We start from the raw sequence: 21966 nt of genomic DNA on the forward strand, positions 1-21966 counted from the left end.
CATTAATCACCTTAAAATCTTTTTGTTAAGTGACCATCAAGTTTTGATAATTTTAAAAATTTATTTAAAAAATAAAAAAGTTATATATAGAAAAAAAAAGCAACTGCCCATGTCCTCCCCTCCCCTCCCCCCCTCCCCTTCCCTTCCCTTCCCTTCCCTTTCCCTTTTCTCCTTCCCCTTTTCCCCTTCCCCTTTCTCCTTCCATAGTCATGGGTCGATCGGTTGTGATTGTCACGCCACTCTTATTAGCACTGATGTTGATTCCTGATCAAACTTTCGTTCACCTTTCATCGTAACCTATTATTGTTTGTTGTGGAGAAGCGTTCAAAGGTTTGTCGGATATTGTTGTCGTTTTTCATCGATTCGAGTCGATTCCGACATCTACAAGCCACACCGACACCACCATTCGTACCACTGTACAATTTCGATCAAAACCTAACCCTTCGGTGATGTCGATGATGGCCGGAAATAACCGACAATCGTTTGGGTTAAGAAATTAAAAGTGAGAATTAGATATTTGGATGTTGGGTCTTAGATTTAGAGATTTTTAGTGACGGTAAAGAACGACGTTTGATCAATGAGTGGGTGGCGACGGATGGGTGACCATTCGACAATGACTATGGTAGCCGGAGATGACCAAAAATAATTGGTAATGGGAGTTGAAATGAAATATTTTAGTTTTTATTGGATTTTTATAATAATTTCATTAAAAAAAATGAGTTTTTTTAATGAATAGATTAAATTTTTTATTTTTAATTAAAAATAATATATTTATCATTAAAAAAATAAACAATAGACACTTAAAAGTATAATCGACAAAACTTTAAACATCTATTTCTAACGAAAAATTCTTTAAATACTAAAATGTATTTCGACGCAAATTTCAAATATTTAATTTTGTATTAAGCCCAAATGAAGTTACAAAGTAACAGTGACAATAGGTAAATGAGTGAGAAAAATACAGACTAGGGATAGGAGATTGCAGGGTCCAGGCCCACTATCAACTGGGATTTATTTTGGAATTATATAGAAATATGGGGGACTGTATTGTAATTTGAAATTACTAATAATTTGACTTTTGGCACTTTATTTATTATTTATATTTAAATTGTAACATGAACCAAACAGACTTGGTAATCAAAGAATTTTTATTATTTCTTGAGATATTAAGTTCGAGTACGACATTTATAAAAATATATAAATGTATATTGTTAAAAGATTAAAAGTCTTTCAAACATATTAATAAAAATAGTAACATAAAAGGAACACTATATAAGATAAAACTAACAGATCACTTTTTAAGATTATATAAACCTTTTAGTTTATATGTTGGTTTTGTCAATAAAATTTATAACGCTTCAATTTTAGACATTAATTTTTTCAGTCATCATTAACAACTAATCATTGTTTGTAATTGATTACCATTTACGAAAAGATCAACACTAAAATATTCGTATTTCATTATTTTTCTTTTTGAATTAGTTTTCCATGAAACTTATTCAAAATAAATGAAAATTCAAATAAAAGGTTCGATGTGATAATACTCTCATCTTCTACGATGATCGTCTAATAAGATTAATTTTGAGATTTGTTGTTCATCTTCTGAAAATTATGCCTCTCACAATTTGATTTTTAAGCCCCTAAATCTTTTGAATTCAAAAAAACTTCTAAAACCTTAAAATGAAAAGTTATATCTATATAATTTTATGAGTTTTAAAGAGATTTTTAAGAAAATATAGACTGAATATGACCAGACGAGTTGATATGTATTCAGGTTGACCATAAAAGACATTGGATAATGACACTTTCCAATAATGATTGAATAAGTGAATAAATCCTAATTTTTATTAAACAAGCGATAAAATGTAATAAACTTTTTTTTCCTTTCACATCGATACACTAAACTTTCTTGTATTCAATTATTAATGGGTTAACCGCCTAATGATATAATTACATCCAAAATAAAATTTAATGCTAAGTATTAAATTATAGTTCATTGATATATTTAAAAGAAAAAAAATGAAAGTATAGTAATATGTAATTTAGTTTACTCTAAATATCAAATACATCCATCTATTTTCGTATTTGATATATAATTATTAGTTTATAAATTACAGAAATGTAAAATCTTAATAGCTGGTCAAAATCAAATCATATCGAAACAAAATAAAAACTTTGACATAACACATTAGATCTATAATCTTAATAATAATCCCTTCAAATAAAAATCACCACAGAATATCATATACCGAATCATCAATTAGTTTACATTTAACAAAGGCTGGGATAGTACTCCGATGACATCTTAAAAGCTTCAAGGTCTTTAATGTGCTGTTGTTGCTGCAAACAGTCTGTTTTATTTTCACCTTCTTCTAGGTTGGTTTTGCATCCCCATACACGTATTGCGAGTTTTCGACATTTAGGTGAAGGTTCTCGCAAATAGGTTTTATACCACTTCACAATGTCCGTCTTCTGGATGCTTTTGAGTTCCTCTGCTTCCCTCTTTGACATGTCAAACATATACCTGACAGAAGAAGGAACGATGCTATCTTATACACACGCATGCACACATACATGTATCTTGCAGCAGCAAAACTGTAAATAGTTTTCTAAACCAGATACACCTACAGAACCAAGGCAGAATAATAACAGAAACAAAAGAAATAGTCATGGAGAGGAGAATAGTCCAACTTAAAAACCAACATTTACGGACATGAGTTGCCCTTCTCTGCACAAGGTTGTTGTATAGTGCTTGTAATGCCATAATCAGAATTATTCCATGAACACGATTAACTTGCAAAAGGAAAATTATGTTTGTCCAACAAAAATACTATATGGATAAGTGTACCTATTATCGAATATCTGATTCCAAAGGCGATTGGTCTCATATAAGAGGGAGGGATCTCTTTCCAGGAGCTTTGCTGTTAGTCCACTCTAACTCTCAAATGATTCATCATCAAGCCCTTCCTACAATGCATTAGCAATTAAAAACATACACGTCTTCATTAAATAATAACAAAGTAATATGGTTAAGCACTGAAAGGAAAGAGCTGTGCATCCTTGGTAGGCTATAATAGAAAAGTACATAAGCAAGCCAGCAAAATAGATAGCAGCTCAACACTCACCAACAACTCTTCCAAGCCATTTATGAAGTTGTATGTTCTCTCCTGCAAATAAACCGAGCTATACTTGGAAGATTGAATGCAGAAACAAAAGCCACAAACACGATAAGTCACTCGTGGGCTACATTCAACCACATAACCAAGTTGTTCATCTGTCCCATATTCCGAATTGAATAAACAATTAGAGAGATCATTCTAATTTTTCAATTTAGCCTTGACCAAAACATAAAAGAAGGAAAAATGAACATAGCATGCTATCACATTCGTTTACACATGCATACATCCCTACAAACAAATGATCCACCAATGCTAGCAGAAACATGCATACAAACATATAGATAACTAGAGCACCCTAGATAAGTAAAGATCTCAAACAAGGCAAGGGTGCAGCCTTAACAGAATCAATATTAAGTTAACGATTATTTCAATCCAATAGTTTCCCAAAAGAAAAGTGGGGAAAATTTGCTTTTCTTCCTGTTAAAAGTCGAGTAATTCACTGTAAAACTTATTTTTGTTCTGTAGGATTTGTTACATATTTATACACAGATTATAATACCAAGTGCTATTGCTTTAAACTCAGCTTCAGCCACCACATTCTGTTTTTTACTTCTCCATGTCACTAAATTTCCTTCAAGAAGGGTGCAATATCCTGAAGTTGATCTTCCATCAATCATAGTTCCTACATAATCAACATCAATATAGGTTTCCAAAGTCAAATTTTCTCCCTTTTTAAATATAATTCCTGTCTGGTGTACTCTTCAAATACTGTAGGATTTGAGTTACTGCTCTTAGGTGTGATTCTTTAGGATTGTGCATAAATTGGCTCACAACTCTAACTACGTAAGCAATGTCAGGTCTAGTGTGTGATTAATAAACCAGTCTTCCCACAAGTCTCTGATAAGAGCTTCTATCATCTGCTGCATCCTCTATCAAATCTTCTATCAAATCTTCGAGTTTGTGATTAACTTCTATTCTGCTGGCTAGCATCCTAGTTTGACAATTTCTGTCAACAAATCTAGGTTGTATTTCTCTTGGGATATGAAGATTCATTGTTGTGAATGTGCCACTTCAATCCCAAGGAAGTATTTTAGTCTTCCAAGATCTTTAACTTCAAATTCCTTCACCAAAGGCTTCTTTCAATCATCAATCCCTTTCAAATCATCTCTTGTATCTATGATATCATCTACATAAACCAGTAAAGAAGTAACTCCACATAAAGAGGAATATTTCACAAATAAAGTATGATCATCTTGACTTTGTTTGTAGCCCAGTCTCAGCATCACTTTGGTAAATCTCCCAAAACTAGGCCCTTGGGGACTGCTTCAGCCCATACATGGCCTTCTTTAATCTACACAATGCTTGCTCACTACTTGAACCAAATCTAGGTGGAATATCTATGTAGACTTTCTTCTCAAGATCCCCATGAAAAAAAAAGCATTCTTAATGTTATACTACTGTAATTTCCATCCTTGATTGGCAGCTAATGACAATAAAATTCTCACAATGTTCATCTTTGAGACAGGAGCAAATGTGTCAAGGTAGTCTATCTAATGAGTTTGGGAGTACCCTTTAACAACTAACCTTGCTTTGTACCTTTCTAAAGAACCGTCTGATTTGTATTTTACTTAAACACCCATCTACACCCCCTGTTTTCTTCCCTTCTGGAAGATTCACGAAGTCCCATGTTTTGTTCTTCTCAAATGTTTCCATCTTAGCTTTCATTGAATTCTTCCAATTCTCATTTTTTATTGCACCAGACACATTTTTAGGAATGAAATGGTATTTAGGGTAGTAAAGAGTGCCTTGTGATTACTAGATATGTTCTTGTAGGACATAAATAGATAATGAGGGTTTTTTGTGGTGCAAGTTCTTTTTCATTTTCTAATTGCAATAGGAAATCAAAATCTCTGTGATCAGAAACAAAGTCAAAATTTTCAGTGGCATTTAGATCAAAGTTAGATTCGGTAGTTACCTTGTTTTGTAGGAGAGGAATGGGATGATTGGACTTGCACTAGTGCCTTCTTCCTCGAGTAGACCAGCAGAGGACGAGTAGTGTCCTGAGGTTTTTGATGAGGGCTATTATAATTATATTGTAAGGTGGAAGGCTAGTCAAAAACAGGTTGTTGGTTAAAACCAGACTGTTAGAGAGGTTGGATTGGTTGATAGACAGAATTAGATTGATGGGTTGGTGTAGGAAATTCAATGAGAGGCTGAAGTAAGAAATAATTTTTGTCCTTATATTCCTTGAATGAAATCTCCCCTGAAGATAAGGGTGAGTAAAATAACTTTCCTTTTCTACAAAAACAACATTAGCCGACAAAAGTGTTTCCTTGTAGGTGGATGATAACATTTATACCCCTTTTGAGTGGAAGAGTAACCAACAAAGATATATTTTAATGCTATTGGATCAAGCTTTCCCCTATTTTGAGATTGTATATGGACAAATGCAACACAACCAAATATTTTAGGTTTAAGGTTAAGTGAGAGGCTGAAATTTGGGAAGAAATCGGTTAGGATTTGAATAAGACTTTGGGATTCAAGGACTTTAGTGGGTAGTGTATTGATCATATAGGTGGTGGTTAACACAACTTCCCCCCAATACTGTTTAGAGACATTTTTTTAAAATAAAAGGGCTCTTGTTATGGCAAGGATATGGCCATTCTTTTTTCTGCCACACCATTCTGTTGAGGGGTATTCACACAAGGGGACTCATTTATGATGCCTTTTTCTTGGAAATAAGGTGATAGGACTTGGTTGAAATAGTCTTCAGCATTGTATGATCGAAACCTTTTTATGTCTGCCCCAAACTAAGTCTTAATCATGGTATAAAAGGTTTGAAAAGTATAGGTTAAATCTTATTTCTGTTTTTGAATAAATATCCATGACACCCGAGTACAATTATCTATGAATGAGAGAAACCATCAGGCCCTAATTATATTTGGAATAATGATGGTCCCCAAACATCATTTTGAATAAGGATAAAAGGATTGAAGGCTTTTTTATTACTTACTGGAAAAGTTCTTTTATGTTTTGCAAGTTCACATAAGTCATAATGGAATTCTTCAATATTTAAGGATTTGAACAAAGGGGAAAACATAAGTTTTAGAACTTTAAAGGAGTGGTGACCAAGGCAGAGATGATAAAGCCATATTTAGTCTGTATTGTTTTTGGATTATAATAAAAGCGAAAAGTTGGGGAGTTCAGGGCACTGACTTGTTCACTGGGGTCTTCAAGATAATATAAGCCATTTACTTAGCACGTCCAATCATCTTCTTCGTTCGTTGTACCTAAAAAATGTATTGAGAGGAATGAAAAAGAACACTGCAGTTAGTGTCCTTGGTAAATTTTTGGATAGATAGAAGATTACTAAACAATTTTGGTATGTGAAGGACATTTTTTAGTGCAAGGTTTTTGCTTATAACAATATCTTCTTAGCCAACAATTATTTTTTTTGTTGCTAGGACAGGGTGTATAAGTGATAAATCTGAGTGAAGAATTGCACATATGGTTTGTAGCTCCTGAGTCAATTACCCAGGAGCTTTGGGTAGGTAAATCTGAGGCCTTAGAGTTCTGAGAAGAATATATACCTGAGAAAACTAGACTGCATGTACCTGTAGAGTGGGAGTTTTCTAGTGACCCTAGAATTTTTTTTTAGTTTCTCTATTTTTTTCTTTGTTGAACTCAACAGGTTGTTCTTGATAGTTCTCCTCAACCAAGTGTTTGGTTGTATATGCTCTTCCTTGTCCCCTTGATGATCCTCTTTTCTGGAAATTTCTACTTGTTATTTTTGGTTTTTCATAAAGTTTCCAACACTTCTCTTTTGTGTGGCAAGGTTTCTTGCAGTAGGTGCACCATAGAGAGTCCTTATTCACCGTTTTTTCTACTTCTGATTAATTTTCTTTAGTGATATATTGTTCCAAACCAATTTCCCTCTCGGTTACAACTTTAGTGACTAAGGCTGAACTCTCCACTTGACTGCATTCAATCATTACTCCTCTTCTTCCTTCCTCAGCATGAATGATTGCAATAACTTCATTTAGTGAGGAAATTTCTTCCTTTTCAAGAATCTGGACTCTTATTGCATTGAATTCAATATTTAGTCCAACAAGAAAATTGCAAATTCTATCTTTTTCAACAAACCTCTTTAGGGTTATTGTATCTTCACTACACCTCATTTGAATACATTGGTAGTAATCCATATCCTGCCAAAGATTTTGTAGTAGATAAGTGTAATATCCTCAATATCGGGTTAGTGACTAAATTGAAATATTTCAGAATTTGGTGACTAAAGTGTAATAATTGAATAGTATAAGGATTTATATGGGAATGTTGTGTATGATCAAATTATAAAAAAGAAGGAATTGAAGGACAAAATGGTCTTTTAGTAAGGAAATAATAAAAAAAAATTGGATGGGTTTATATTAACCCATGTGGATTGAAGAGGAAATCACACAAAAGTTCCAGAGTTCTCCTCTTCTTCATATTCCTTCATATGTGAGAGCCAAGCCAAAGGTGAGATTTCTTATTAGTTAATTTCTTGTTGAATTTAAGGAATAAGTGAAATTTTGATAGAAAGATAGTAATTAGATTTTCAGACCAAATTTGACTTGTCATCAACATAATTAAGAGATATGAAGTGTTAGAATTAGATTTCGAACATGTTGAGATTTGAGTGTGATTCTTGAATGATATGTGGAGGATTGGATTTTGAAGTTAAAGTGGTATTGAATGAGTATTAATTGGTTTAAGTAGGTGTATGTAAGTTAAGGATATGAAACGGGTTTAAATATGGTACAATTGAGCTAGAATGAAGTGATTTTCGTGCTAAAAATGTAATTCTGGGCTAGGGTGTATCGGTACACATTCAATAGGTAACGATACATCAGGAGTAAAATACAGAAATATATTCAAAGGGTATCAATACATAGGTAGTGAATCGATACCCCCTTTAAATGAAAACTTTGAATGTAATTTGTATACCGATACATAGGTAGTGTATCGATACACAAGTTAAGGGGTGTATCGAAACCCTATACATTGTATCGATACCTACCATAAATAAGAAATGAAAATAGCTTTTCTTTTAGTTTAAGGAATTAAGGGTATAATTATAGTAATCGGAAATGTGTGATTGTGTAGATATTGAGTACAAGTAAGTTTCGGATCGATCACCGAATTTGGATTCGATTCAAAGAGGTGGTTTTGGAAACTAAGTGAGGCCAAGGTGAGTGCATACTATAGATATAGTTCAAATGAATTATGACTTGTGGTAAGTCTATTCCTATGTTAGTACTTATAGCATAGTAATTTATGAACATACATGATGATTATTATAAATATATGCATAAGTTATATATGTTTATAGTATTTGATAATGGTACATGATTCATATGAATAGATACAATATACATGTTATATGATATATGATTAATAATTATTGTATATGTGCTATGTGATAAAAGGAAAGACATATGCGAATACAGGAGAAATGATATGAATATATAAATATGTGAAGAATAACAACAATGCCCATGTTATGTGATATGAGAGCTAGTGTATAGTTGGCATGCCAAGAGTCGAGGGTTACATAGGTCCTTTGGGACATTTCATAGTGGTCATTTATGCCCCTAGTGGGATCCCATACGAGCTGTGGTGACAGCACGAGTGCACAACCTCAATATACCTGTATACCTTAAGTTCTCAGAATATGCATGGGCTTATAAACAATATAAAGAGTATGTATATCTTTTATATGATATCATGTTCGTATTGATCATTATTAATCATACGTTATGTAAGAAAATCATGACATGATAGGGATGATCTAAGTTGAATAGTTGAATTGCATGTTTACATTTATAAGAAAGGTATTATAATAGTTTTATGCCTCACTAAGTCTATGACTTAGCGTGTAAGCGTTTTTACATGTAGGTTCAGAGGAGCAAGAGGATCATGATTAGGATTTGCAGAGCAACATTGTTTCACTCGAAGATCCTATCAGAAATACTTTATAAAGTATGTAATTGTGTAATGGAAATATTGGTATGTACACAAAGTTGTTAAGTATATGAGCTCTAATTAGTTTTTGTAATATGTCGAAGGTTTTTTGTAAATTATTAACTTATTTTAATGAAAGTAAACTTTTCATGATTTTATATGATTTAAAGGTTTTGAATAGTTATTGTGACATCTCAGATTTATATCTGGGTCAGGACGGGTTGGGGGTGTTACATTTAATGGTATCAGAGTAAATGTTTAGCTAAGTCTAGAGTATCTTTAGATGTGTACATGCCAACATAGTAGAGATAAGTTCTGATCTGATATGAGTAATAAGTATGTCGTTATTCTATTAGAGTTATTTGGTTATACTTTATTAGATGTCCAGAGAAGATAACTCTCAAAGTGAAGCGGAAGATAACTCTTTAGGTGAAGGACAAACACCTTCTATAATGCTTGTACAAGACCAAGATGTCTTCTTCATGACGTTGGATGCAATCTTGATGCGTTTCCAACATCTTGCCTCCTTAATGCAGAGGATGAATGTAATAAAGGAGTTAAAGGGTTTAGGAGCTCCTGAATTCAAAGGTGAAGCGAAGAAGGTCAAGTTGTTACAGACTTTTGGCTCAATGATGTGAAGATCATGCTAGAGGGACTCTATTGTTCTGATATGGAAAGGTTAGATGGAGTAGTCTCCTTGCTTCGTGTGCAAGGGAGAATCTGGTGGACGAATGTTACTATGAGAATGAGCGGTGACCAAGTAAAATGGTATTTGTTTTTAGAAGAATTCAAGCACCAGTATATAGGAGATCGGTTCATCAAGAAAATGAAGCAAGAATTTTTAAATCTAAAGCAGATGAATCACACTGCGTATGAGTACGAGTGCGATTTTAACAAGTTAAGTCATTTTGCGACTGAGTTGATTCCAACCGAGAAAGATGCGTATGAATGGTTTATGGAAGGCCTACGCCCAATATTAAAAAAGATGTTAAATTTGTCCTCGTTTCAAGAGGTAGTAAACGTGCGAAAGCTCTTGAAAGAGCTTAGAATGAATGGTTTGGGGAACAAAGAGCTTAATCTTCCAAAGAAACTGAGGCTTCATCGAGCACTGCACTATCCAAAAAAAGTAGAGATTTAGGTTTTCGATCTCAAGCACAGTCAGAGTCGATGGCATCATCCGTTAAAGAATTGAATCAAATGAGAGTTAGACAGCTCAATCTGGAGGGTCTGGTGATAAGTGATCACAGTAGAGTCAAATTATACAATGTCATATCTGTAGAAGAAACCATAGTGGAATGTGTAGAGTGATAACTGGAGCTTGTTTCTGATGTGGAGAAATAGGGCATTACATGAAGGATTGTCCGTTGAGGGTTGGAGAGCTTGTATATTCGGAGCGATTTGCTTCGATGTTTCAGAAAGGAGGGGGTAAAGGTAGAGGAAGAAATCAAACATAATCTTCTACTCAACAGGAAATGCGCTCCACTGCTAGAGTATATAATCTCAAAACTAATGAAGATTGTGATGATCCAGAGATTATAGCATGTATCTTTCTATTATATAGTAAACGTGTTACGATATTGGTTGATCTGGGCTTGCATATTCATATATGAGTAGTAAATTTGTGAGAAATTTAAGATTTTAGTTAGAAGATATTTGTAGTAATATTGTTGATACAAATTCATTGAGGCACAATGCTCATATAAACAAGATATATTGAGAGAGTTCCATTTGGATTCAGGGAATTGAATTCCCTACTAATTTGATGGAGTTACTCTTTGAGGGATTTGAAGTAATATTGGAAATGAACTAGTTATATAGCTAATATACAAATGTTGATTGTAGATTGACAAGGGTAAAGTTAATTAGTTCAGACGGATTGGAAATTTTTATGTTAAAGGATATTTATCATTATTAAGTGATGAGGGATATTGTTTTGGAAGAGTATAAGAAAATGTACATCCGTGATCAGTTTATAAGACAAAGATAAATGGAATGTTTGAACTTGAACCAAGGAAATTGTATTAAAGGAATGGATGATGAGTTATTTTGACTGGAAAGAATATATATGGATGGTTTAATGAAGGTTTACGTTTTGATTGAAAGAATTATGTTGAATAACTAAGTAATGTGATAGTGAATGTATTAAAGTTAAAGGATTTATATGTTTGATGAAAGTTAAGGATCAACAGAAAATATTAATATGATAAAAAAAGGATAAGTATGTGGTGATTTGAATAAAGATTTCACGAAGAATAAGGTTGTGCAAAGTAGTGTTAACAATCAGAGTTATGGAAATACGTTGAGGAGTGTTGTTTAAAGATAAATATAAGTGATATGAAAGGATTATGGAATCATAAGGAAAAAGATATGATCTATTAGACAAGGAGATAGTGATTTATAAAGGATTAAATAGATAGGAAATTCAATGAAAAAGGGTGTAAAGTATGAATTATAAGTTTGATATGGAAGTAAAGACATGGTAGATAGTTTTGTGGAAAGATTGTTTGATTTTGAAAAGTTTATGTTTTCATCAAATATTATGAAGAGTTGATAAGGATTTTGTTATATGTATTAAGGTAGTTAAAATATAATTGAAGGAATATTTTCTCTCGGTTCAGGTAGTGAAGGACATGTTTGTTATGTTTAAACGATATAGATGTATAAAAGAAAAGGTAATGGAAGTCAGGTTATGATAACACGAGAGATTAACTGAAGAGGTATATGTGAATATGAATAGGAAATGTGTAGACAATAGCTTAATCTATTAGTGCAGTGAAAATTTGAGGATAAATTTTCTTAAAGGATGGGAGATTTGTAACATCCTCAATATCGGGTTAGTGACTAAATTGAAATATTTTAGAATTTGGTGAATAAAGTGTAATAATTGAATAATGTAAGGATTTATATGGGAATGTTGTGTAGGACCAAATTATAAAGAAGAAGGAATTGAATGAAAAAAATGGTCTTTTAATAAGAAATAATAAAAAATTTTGGATGGGTTTATATTAACCCACGTGGATTTAAGAGGAAAACACACAAAGTTCCAGAGTTCTCCTCTTCTTCATCTCCTTTCATACGTGAGAGCCAAGCCAAAGGTGAAATTTCTTGTTAGTTAATTTCTTGCTGAATTTAAGGTCAGTTTATGTTTATTATATGATAATTAAGCTTAAGGAAAGCTTAATTTGTCTTAAAACCACAAGATGAAAGGTATAGAAAGAATTAAAGAAAGGAAGTAAATAAGTGAAATTTTGATAGAAAGTTAGCAATTAGATTTTCAGACCAAATTTGACTTGTCATCAACATAATTAAGGGATATGAAGTGTTAGAATTAGATTTAGAACATGTTAAAATTTGAGTGTGATTCTTGAATGATATGTGGAGGATTGGATTTTGAAGTTAAAGACGTATTGAATGAGTATTAATTGGTTTAAGTAGGTGTATGTAAGTTAAGGATATGAAAAGGGTTAAAATATGGCACAGTTTAGCAAAGATATTCAAAGGGTACCGGTACATAGCCAGTGTATCGATACCCCCCTTAAAATGAAAACTTCAAATGTAATTTGTGTACCGATACATAGGTAGTGTATCGATACACACGTTAAGGGATGTATCGATACCCTATAGAGTGTACCGATACCTACCTTAAATAAGAACTGGAAGTAGCTTTTCTTTTAGTTTAAGGAATTAAGGGTATAATTATAGTAATTGGAAATGTGTGACTGTGTAGATATTGAGTACAAGCAAGTTTCGGATCGATCACCGAATTAGGATTCGATTCAAAGAGGTGGTTTTGGAAACTAAGTGAGGCCAAGGTTAGTGCATACTATAGATATAGTTCAAAGGAATTATGACTTTTGATAAGTCTATTCCTATGTTAGTACTTATAGCATAGTAATTTATGAACATGCATACATGATGATTATTATAAATATATGTATATGTTATATATGTTTATAGTATTTGATAATGGTACATGATTCATATGAATAGATGCAAATATACATGTTATATGATATGTGATCGATAATTATATGTACATGTGCTATGTGATAAAAGGAAAGACATATGTGAATACAGGAGAAATGATATGAATATATAAATATGTGAAGAATAACAATAATGCCCATGTTATGTGATATGAGAGCTAGGGTATAGTTGGCATGCCAAGAGTCAAGGGTTACGTAGGTCCTTTGGGACATTTCAAAGTGATCATTCGGGACAAATTCATATGCACCTAGTGGGACCCTATACGAGCTGTGGTGACAGCACGAGTGCACAACCTCAATGTACTCCCATACCTTAAGTTCTCATAATATGCATGGGCTTATTAACAATATAAAGAGTATGTATATCTTTTATATGATATCATTTTAATATTGGTCATTATTAATCATATGTAATGTAAGACAATCATGACATGATAGGGATGATCTGAGTTGAATAGTTTCATTGCATGTTTACATTTATAAGAAATGTGTTATGATAATTTTATGCCTCACTAAGTCTATGACTTAGCATATAAGCGTTTTTACACGTAGGTTCAGAGGAGCAGGAGGATCAAGATTAGGATTTACAGAGCAACATAGTTTTACTCGAAGATCAGATCAGAAATACTTTATAAAGTATGTAATTGTGTAATGGAAATATTGATATGTACACAAAGTTGTTAAGTATATGAGCTCTGATCAGTTTTTGTAATATGTCGAAGGTTTTATGTAACTTATTAACTTATTTTAATGAAAGTATAAAACTTTCATGATTTTATATGATTTAAAGGCTTTGAATAGTTATTGTGACACCTCAGATTCGTATCCGGGTCAGGTACGAGTTGGGGGTTTTACAATAAGAGTAATCGATGATTGATCTATTTCCCTGCTTGGTAGATGAAATCTTGCTCTTGATTTCATAAATTTGGGCATCATCTTTAACCTTTAAGTAAGTTTGTTTTACAACCTCCCATATATGTTGGTCAGTATTGAGAAACATGCAAGCATCACTGATCTCTGGAGCCATTTGATGAGTCAATCGATAAGATGAAATAGCCAAGAGGGGGTGAATTGGCAATTAAATTTTTTTTGGAAGCTTGAAAGAAAAATTAAAAAAAATTACACATCGATTTAGAGTGGTTCGACTTTCTCAACCAAAGTCTACATCCACTACCTTAGCTATCCACACTAAGGATTTCCAAAAATTCACTAATTTGTATCTACCTTTGAGGACAAGGAGTAACCTTACAACTCCATCAAGAATTATACCCCAAATTCTTGAGACACTCTCTCAAAGTGAAAATTAAATTTGCAAACTTATAAGAAACCTCACAAGGAAAAATGTTTGCACAATTCAAGAACAAATAAGAACACTTAAGAAATGAATACAAGTACAAGTAGTGTTCTTAGAAAGCAAAATGAATATTGATGAACGTTGGCTTGATTTTGCTCAAACTTGATGTTTAAGGCTTTCTCTTTTGTATCTCTTGTTTTTTTTTTCTTAATCACCAATGACTTGAAACCTTGTTTATACACTCCTTTGATCAATTATGAATGTTGAAGATGTTGTGGGAGTCAATAGAGCCGCTGGGGGTAATGTTTTCCACTCAAATTGCTACTAGGAGTGTTATGGTATCGGTACCACACTTAATGGTATCAATACTACCTGCATAAAATTCAAATATTTTGATCGTTGAAAAGAAACAGTATCAATACCGTCCAAGGAGTATCGATATTACTATATAGTAGTATCGATACCAGAAAATGGTATCGGTACCATTTTGAGATTCTGGAAAATATTAGAGTCAAAACCAAAGGAGCAGTATCGGTACTACAACCATAGTATCGGTACTACTATATTGCTTGATATCATTACCGTGCATGGTATCGGTATCATTTTGGCATTCTGTTGGCATAATATCGATACTGCTGAGGCAATATCGATACTATCATATTAAAATTAGTTTTGACTCGATTAAAGTTCGAAACACTTAGTAAAAATTATTTCAAAAATATTTCAAGTATAAATCTCAATTTTTCATTAAGTAATGAGTAAAAATTGACGTTTTAAAACTTTGAGTAATAATTGTATATATTCGAATAATTGAATCGAATATAATCTTAAAATTTATAAAAATTAATTAACAAAATTGTTTGGTAATCAAAATATCAAAATGTTTTCAACAATCTCCCCCTTTTTGATATAACAAAACATTTTAGAAATTTTAAGTTTTCTTTGAAAATTTACTTTGAAAAATTACTCCCCCTTTTCTCCCCTTTTTGTTAAATAAAAAAGACTCATATAGTATAAACAAGATATGTAATATTGCTGTGAAGATCAATATAGCCAAGAGAGGTTAGTCAACATTAATAATATTCAATATGTATTTGGGCATGGTCATAAATATACTATGATGCAAAATGATGAATAAGAAATACAAAGTCTTATAAATAAAATCAATAATCCAAAATATAAATTCAAGATGCAAATGATGAATAAGAAATACAAAGTCTTATAAATAAAATCAATAATCCAAAAATATAAATATTCAACCAAATCCAAAGTATCAAAATATCAAATAACATTTAAAGTTCACTACAAGAAATAAACCTAAGAATAACTAGCAAAGAGTAGTAAGCTCAAACATCCGATGGTGGATTGGGATCGAATCGATGTGCTCTAAATGGTGCAACATCTATAGTAAGCGTGTCAAGCCTATCATCCACTAAATTGAATCTATCATTTATTGCGTTGAATATAGCTCGAGTATCTCGTTGAAGCTCTAACAGCTGAGATCACATAGCAGTAAAATAGGATTCCATGGATATGAACCTTAAATCCAATGTCTCATTCAACGATTGAAAGTAAGGAGGCATTGCACTACTTCTGCTAGTAGGTTCGTCATCGGAACACGATTTACATGATCATTGACATCCTGTAAAATGTTGTCAATTTAAGGAGCTGGAGCCGAAGTCGGAGCTACTTGTGAAGAACTTGCACCAGGAGTCTTCTTGGTTGATCATGTCCAAGTTGTGTTGTCCCCAGTCCATTAGGATTTTCTATGAGAGGTAAAGTCTATTTTGTGTACTAATAGGGATGATAACATCTAGGTCCACTTTAAGACTGGCTTTGATGAAAATATTACTAAGTAGACAATCATAAACTAAAGCTTTGATTCTTTTAGAGGGTATGTTATTGACGATTTCTACTAGATCTCCAAAGATAATTTGAGGAAGATTTATTCGTTTATTGTTTTGAAGCAATGTATCCACCATATATCAATACTACAGAAAGTGGAGTATTTACCTCCGGATGGTTCAAACCACCAAGAGATTATTAAGTGTAGGAATCACTCATGGTAATCTAGCACACTAGCACCTTTTCCTACTTGATATGGTGAAGACACAAAATCTCGCTCGTTATCTATTCCTACATTTTCCAAATAAAAAGCACGGGCTATAGAATCCGAATCAATGGTGATGTATTCACCCAAGAGATAGGAACTTATACTTTCGGTTTGAGTACGAGATTCATTTTGGACACAAACCACATTAGAGTAGAAAATACGGACAAGTTGTTGGTAGATAATGGGTTTGACTTTAAAAGTGTTGTCGATTTTCCAAGCTTGTAAAATTGGAAGATATTTGAAATTCATTTGTTGTATCGCTTTAAGCGAAGGAAGACGCTCATCCCTATTAGAATAAGACTCAAAGTGATTAACGTACCTAGAATAAGAGGTTTTTACGACTAGGTTTGTTGAAACATGAGTTTAGGATAGTTATATCGGTTGGATTGGGAGGATGATTTGGAGGTGGGTTTGGAGGTTGATTGGTAAGACTAGAAGATGACCTAGGGCGTTTAGACATGTTACTAAAATCGGAATATTTTTCCTGCAAATAAACAACATATGTATGCAAACAATTAATCTCAAAACTCAATATGAGTCCTCAATTCAAGGTAACCTAGAATCTATGACCGTTGGGCTTGATAGTATCGATACTACTGTTCATGGTATCTATACTATTAATGCAGTATCGGTACCTATTTTGCATTCTGGAATTTTTTAGCATCGGTATTGTTCATGCAGTATTGGTACTATTTATACATTACGTTACTATTCATAAAAATATTTGTGCTCAATTCCAAATTAAATGGACTTTGAATTATTTTTGAAAACTTTGAATTAATTCAATTCAAGTCCAAAAACATTTTGCCATAAATTGTTATATCAAAACTTAGTTCAACAATCTCACCCTTTTTGATTCCAAATTAAATGGACTTTGAATTATTTTTGAAAACTTTGAATAAATTCAATTCAAGTCCGAAAAAAATTTTGCCATAAATTGTTATATCAAAACATAGTTAAACAATCTCCCCCATTTTGATATAACAAAACATTTGAAAAATTGTTTTTGGCAAAACTTCCCCTTAATAAAATATTTAATGAAAAAGATACCAAAAGTTGGAAAATATATGAAAATGTTCAGCTCCCCCTTTTTTAATTAAGAAATTAAAATTTTCAAACCCATACTTCTCCCCCTTTTTATTATAAAAAATAATTCAATTTTAAAGATAAAAAATAACATTGGAGAGTAAGTGGTAAATTTGACATTAAAAGTATTTGAAAAATCAAAACTTCCCCTCAAAAAGTGCATTCCAAAAAAAAATTAGCTTTAAAATCTTGACACTTAAACAAAATTGAATTTCATCAAAAATTAACAAACATATTAGTAGCACATGAAATTCAATATATCCAAGTCTAAAATACTTTATGCAATACTAATTGTTGAAATTAAGTACATGTGCATAAAGCTTTGAAAAATGGTATGCATTTGAAGAATTTGATATCAATTGTTAGAGAGATATATTTTGCTTTTAAAAACACATGCATAAGCATTTAAATTTAGTCAAAAACTTAAAAATTTTTAAAATCGAAATATTTTGAAAATTTGATATCAATTGTTAGAGAGATATCTTTCGCATTTAAAATCAATTTTGACCAAAAATTCATTATGATGAACTAAAAATTGTGAAAAATCATTTAAACTTTAAAATGTTCATCATAACATCTTTTTAACATACATGAGATGAAAAACAATACATAATCATTCAAAATCAAAACTCATGCATGCATAAACTAAAATGAACAACCAAATAATGAAAATTAAAAGCATTAAGCTTAGAGGTTACACATTCCTTTTTCAAGTGTGGCTAGAGCATTTGAATATCTTCACTTTCATCACCATTGCTCCCACACACCTACAAGAGACATTCATTTCAATTTTGGTATCAAAATTGCTTTGGGTCCTTGGATGTTAGTTTCAATGCCCTTGTTCCCTTAGGAACCCATACTTGTCTAATTTTAAAAGATTTTCTTTTCTTTATTGGACAAATTTGTTCTAAATGACTGTGAAAATGACAATGTGAGCATTTTTTGCTATTTTTAAACGTAATGAGTTGTTTTTAGAAATTAATTTTTTTTCTTTTGTTAAGCTTTCAAGTTTAACTTTTAAATTAAAATTTTCTTTTTCAAAATCATTGATTTTGATTTTTGAAAGCTCTAAATCATTTTCAAAACTTCATTTTGTTTTTTAAAATCAATTTTTGCTTTCAAAATCAAATCTTTTTCAACTTTAAGTTTTGAAATTAATTTCTTATATTTGGAATTCATGGTCTCAAATTCTAAATACATCTCATTATAAGCATCTTCTAACTCATCAAAAGAATGTGAATTTAATTCACTTGAGTTAGAAGATACTTGGAAATTTTCTTCGATGGCCATGAGGCATAGGTTGGATACTTCACTTCATCATTAGAGTCATCTTCATCACTCCAAGCTGCCACAAATGGCTTTTTCTTAGATGATCTCTTCTTCTTTAGGAGGGGACATTCATACTCTACATGCCCTGTTCTTTGACAATTGAAGCATACCATGGGACTCTTCTTCTTGGTTGATTCATTATTCACTTCATTGGAATACATGAATCTCTTGAACTTTTTGAAGAGCTTGGCCATCTCTTCTTCTTCATCATTATCTTCATCCACCTCTTCACTTGAATCTTGATAGCTCTTATTGATGGATTTGAAGGTAACTCCTACCTCCATTTTTTTCATGTTTTGCTTCTCTTCATCTTTTTCCTCTTCCTTCACCATCAACTCATGAGTGAGTAGAGAACCAATAAGCTCGTCTAGAGTGAGATACTTTAGATCTTTATCTTTGATAATCGCCATCTTCTTCGATTTCCAAGACCTTAGAAGAGAGTAGATTATTTTCCTCACAAGCTTCTCATTAGGGATTACTTCTCCAAATCCCTTAAGACCGTTGAACAATCACGAAAAGTCTATCTGTCATATCTTTAATGTATTTATCGGATTTCATCTTGAAGTTCTCGTAGCTATGGTTGAGAAGACTTATCTTTGTTTCTCTCACTTCATCGGTTTCTTTATGAGTGACTTGGAGCTTATCCCATATTTCCTTGGCATTAGAACAAGAGGAGACTCTTCCATATTCATCCGGGCCTAATGCACAAAAGAGAATGTGCATAGCCTTAGCATTGAGTTGGAACTTCTTTTTTCTACATCACTCTAATCGTCCATCTCACCGGTTGGAATGGTGTATCCTTTCATGATAGAGTTCCAAGCTCTTAGATCATTTGCTTGAATAACGAGCATCATCCTATTCTTCCAATAGGCATAATTTGTTTCATTAAAGTAGGGTGGCTTGTTGACCGGATTGTGAATCTTCAATGTAATAGGCACAGGAGGTTGAAGCCATCTCTTTGTCGGTTGTGTCGGGAATCGGTAAAAATTCTTCTAGGATCATCTCGTGGTTGTTAAACCTTCTAATGAGTCAAGCTCTAATACCAATTATTGAGTCAATTGATATGATTAAATAACCAAGAGGGGGTGAATTGGAAATTAAAATTTTGTGGAAGCTTGAAAGACAAATTAAAATAAATTGCACAACGATTTAGAGTGGTTCGACTTTCTCAACCAAAGTCTACGTCAACTACCTTAGCTATCCACCTAAGGATTTCTATAAATTCACTAATTTGTATATACCTTTGAGGACAAGGCGTAAACGTACAACTCCCTCAAGAATTATACCCTAAATTCTTGAGACACTCTCTCAAAGAGAAAATTACAAATTTGCAAACTTATAAGAAACCTCACAAGGAAAAATGTTTGCATAATTCAAGAACAAATAAGAACACTTGAGAAATGAATACAAGTAAGCACAAGTAGTGTTCTTAGAAAGCAACTCCTTTGATCAATTCTGAACGTTGTAGATGTTGTGGGAGTCAATAGAGCCGTTGGGGTAATGTTTTCCACTCAAATTGCTGCTAGGAGCGTCGTGGTATCGGTATCACACTCAATACCGTTGAAAAGCAACGATATCGATACCGTCCAAGAAGTATCGATACTACTATATAGTAGTATCGATACCAGATAATGGTATCGATGCCATTTTGAGATTCTGGAAAATATTAGAGTCAAAACCAAATGAGCAGTATCAGTACTACAACCATAGTATCTGTACTACTATATTGCTTGGTATCGATACCGTGCATGGTATTAGTACCATTTTGGCATTCTGTTGGCGTAGTATCGATACTGCCATATTAAAATTGAGTCTTTGACTTGATTAAAGTTCGAAACACTTAATAAAAATTATTTCAAAAATATTTCCAGTATAGATCTCAATTTTTCATTAAGTAATGAGTACAAATTGACGTTTTAAAACTTTGAGTAATAATTGTATATATTCGAATAATTAAATCGAATATAATCTTAAAATTTATAAAAACTAATTAACAAAATAGTGGTATATCAAAATATCAAAATGTTTTCAACACCATTGAATTCCATAATCAACACATGACTAATGAATCTTGTTTCTCCCTAGTAGTCCAATTCCAAAAGATGATTAACTTACCTCTACCTTTAAATGTAGTTTTTTTTTTTTTTTTCCATTCAACCTATAGGAAGCTTGTATATTTTGTAAATCACCCATCGGGTTAGAATAACTTCCTTCACTCATTGTGCCTCCCTGAACAGTCTCAGAACTGCTAGTATCGACCACCTCAACCATGTTTTTGTTGGGCTAACAATACCACACTTAAGGGGAGAGTTTAGGGAAAAGAAAAGGTTGCTAAACTGAGATTTATAGGACCCAGAAATAAGCTTAAAACAACTCGTATATCATGTTAAAAGTCGAGTAATTCACTGTAAAATTTATTTTTATTCCGTAGGATTTGTTACATATTTATACACAGACTATAATCTTTGGAAACTCTTAAACTAGGAAAGTAACTAATCTTAAACTAGGAAAGTAACTAATTCTAGGAAAAGATATAATCTCTTAAAATTAGAGATTGTAACTACTAAAAGAATATTCACATAATCTTACATAATTTAAAAATCTGTTTTCTGACACTTCCCATCTTTTGGGTGCTTATGTGCTCAAATGCCCTACACAGCTAGCAGTAGAGAAGATTGATTAACCCACTTTTAGACCTTCAACCTTTGAAAAAAATTACCTTAGCTGATTAAAAAGTGGTTCTTCCACAATTTCATCAAAAAGATGAATCAAAGCCTTCAATTTTACTGCTGCCTTCTCTTCTTCTGGCTCAATTTGGAAATAAAGCTTCAATTCAAGGCCAATGATGTGATCAATAATAGCATAAAGCATTAATAAGAAAAAAAATATAAACTAATAATTCGTAGAGAATCTGATCATCATGTACCTCAAGAACTAAGTTCGTTTCGGACTTATTCTTTACACTGACATCTCTCACGAAGTTGGCACCAGAGGGAAAACATATCACGTGCTCTTTATGCTTCATTGTGACTGGCATCG

The 21966-nt window shown here is 32.4% G+C and overlaps 1 long non-coding RNA gene across 1 annotated transcript; it reads right to left on the bottom strand.

Moving 5' to 3' along the window:
• Positions 1-3525: 3525 nt before the first annotated feature.
• Positions 3526-21640, bottom strand: LOC120179213. Its single transcript, XR_005521594.1, has 3 exons — positions 21544-21640; positions 17026-17032; positions 3526-3587 (listed from the first exon to the last, which is right to left on the bottom strand). It is a non-coding gene; the product is annotated as an uncharacterized LOC120179213 (long non-coding RNA).
• Positions 21641-21966: the final 326 nt, after the last annotated feature.

The sequence above is a fragment of the Hibiscus syriacus genome, unplaced genomic scaffold (assembly GCF_006381635.1).
Source record: "Hibiscus syriacus cultivar Baekdansim isolate YM2019G1 unplaced genomic scaffold, ASM638163v2 tig00112408_pilon, whole genome shotgun sequence".
NCBI classification, from domain to species: domain Eukaryota; kingdom Viridiplantae; phylum Streptophyta; class Magnoliopsida; order Malvales; family Malvaceae; genus Hibiscus; species Hibiscus syriacus.